Source organism: Engraulis encrasicolus, chromosome 23 (genome assembly GCF_034702125.1).
Source record: "Engraulis encrasicolus isolate BLACKSEA-1 chromosome 23, IST_EnEncr_1.0, whole genome shotgun sequence".
NCBI lineage: Eukaryota > Metazoa > Chordata > Actinopteri > Clupeiformes > Engraulidae > Engraulis > Engraulis encrasicolus.
Window position 1 is genome coordinate 47,903,838 of NC_085879.1, and position 2,500 is coordinate 47,906,337.

Genomic DNA, 2,500 nt, shown 5'->3' on the forward strand with positions numbered 1-2,500 from the left:
TACAATGTAAAGCGCTTTGAGTGCTCGAAGGAGTGGAAAGGCGCTATATAAATGCAGTCCATTTAGTCCATTTAATTCTATTGATTTCTATTGACATAATTGGGTGTTTTTTCCTGCTAAATGCCATTTTTACCCACAGACGGCCATCCTAAGCAGCCCACTCAGGCAACACTGGTAAAAGTATGCGTATCCCACCTCACAGAGGCCAGGTGCAGGACAAAGGCATATCTGACAATACAGAGAGAGTAGAATGTAAGGTTTATTTAAAGGGACACTGTGCAGGAAATTGTCAAAAAGGCACTGCAACTATGCTGCTCATTGAAACTGGCCTAAACTCATATTTTCTAAGCACCATTGGGGGCTTCCCCCTTGCAGGTGTGAGCCACAAATGCAATTTCGTTGTGTGCAGTGTTTAGTGTGCTCTTGTGTCCTGCGAAATGCTGAGTCACAATGACAATTGGAGTTTGAGTTTTGCAGTTGGGCTTTTGCTTTCAGCCTTCGAAATAGTCCCCAAGTGAAGCTACAACTAGTGTAAGCTTATAATTGACTATGGGGACTCTTTTTTGTTTGTCTGTAGGAATACATCTATTTGCTGTAGGCATGCGTCAATTCTGTGTGTGTGACATAAATGTCTCCATAGAAACGGCAGATGAGCAGTCAGAATAGTGACAACACAGACAAGAGCAGCCAGAATCGTCATGGCAACATTTTACATTTACATAGTTTCAATGCGCCAGAAGTTTGCTGATATGTTGTAAATATTTGAATCAAGGCTTTTTAGCCTGTTCAAAAAACATCAGTGAAGACAGAGAAAGTAAAGAAAAGGGAGACTTGAACCTGGGCAATGCTGACCGTAGGCTTGTGTTTCTCAACAGGGGTGCCGGGGCACCCTGGGGTGCCGCAGGCCCCCCTCAGGGGTGCCGCGGAAATGTGGCTGATAAATAAATTATGTAATATAATACATATTTGTCTAAATTGGTAAGTTAATGCTAGTCAGTGGAATCTTTCATCTGCCATTTACACACAATAAAGTAAATATAGGTCATCCCAGTCAGCTGCAACTTCGAACGTAGGTTGTGTGACGGCTCCAAATGTGTTACTTTTCTATGCTTTTGTGGTATCGGATGCGATGCCATGTTACGGCTTGTTGGTTTGGGGTGCCTTGAAATTTTTCATGAACTGAAAGGGTGCCTTGCCTATTAAAACACTGCCATAGGCTATACTGTATGGGTTGTCGCATGTTAACTTGCTGCACCGTAATTTAGATGACACTTTTATCAAAACAAACAAAACATACTGTTATTTAGGACAAGATTAATGTTTTCATTCCCTAGAGCAGTGTTTCCCAATTATACAATGTGAGTTATATTATATAACTGGCATGTTCATGTAGTGAAACAAGAAATATATGTATTTATTGATATAGTGTGACAACGTATTTTAGCAGAAGGTACTCAACAAAAAATGCAATGTCAATTCAACTCTTTGAGAGTCGATGTAACACCTTCTTGAGTCCAAGAGTACTCTCTAAGTGTTGAATTAACACTGCATTTTTTACTGTGTATTCACTGTAGACTTAACAGTGGGAGGGAGCCTCACTAACATCCATTTACTTTTGTGATCATTGTGGTTGTAGGGGCCTCCCCCTTTTATACAGTCCATATTCATCATTGAAATGAATAGAACACACTTGGACTTACATGGCGAGGGCAGAGAGAGTAGAGAGAGAGAGGTTCCGTCCGCTTTTATAACAACTTATAATGTGTATCATAATTAGTCATAGTGCATCATGACAGTTATAATGCATTTTAAGCCCCTTCACTGCCTGCAGTTTGTAACCATTCACGAGCACTCAAAACATCCTAAGATTTATAATGCATTATAAGCAGGATTTATAGTTATTCATGACTGTTGATATACTCCATCATGAAGTGTTATGAGTGTAGTCATAATGTACTATGATTATGATGCGCATTATACGTTGTTATAAATGTGCTCATAATGCACTATACAGTAGATATGGGCTTCATAGAAAGTGTTACCCATTTTACATTACTGAAACAAACTACTGAGACATGACCTCTGTGTCCTCAATGGTACAGTAGTTACGGTCCTGATGCCCCACTATCTTCTGCTACGACTGCCTGGATCAAGGCAGCCCTAGCATTAAAGGGGTATGCCACTATTTTGGGGATTAATGCTACAATGCTACACGGATCCATTGACTTTCACTATCTTAGCGACATATTCCCTCTTTTAACTTGTCTTAAAGCAAGACAACGCTTAACATGAAAAATAAGACACTTTACCACCATTATAAACCCCAGCCAACGATTTTAACTGTATTAAGCCCCAAAATAGTGGCATACCCCTTTAAGGGAGATCACGCCGCACAGTAGCTTCAAGCTTGAGTCATGAATTTAATATCTTTTTGGAAATTATATAAACTAAGGGTAGACCGATATATATATATCGGTATCGGGACGATATTTGCATTTTT

The 2,500-nt window shown here is 39.8% G+C and overlaps 1 protein-coding gene across 1 annotated transcript in view; it reads left to right on the forward strand.

Moving 5' to 3' along the window:
- Positions 1–2,500, forward strand: part of igdcc3 (immunoglobulin superfamily, DCC subclass, member 3) — a 176,633-nt gene that overhangs the window by 122,868 nt on the left and 51,265 nt on the right. The window lies entirely within an intron of this gene.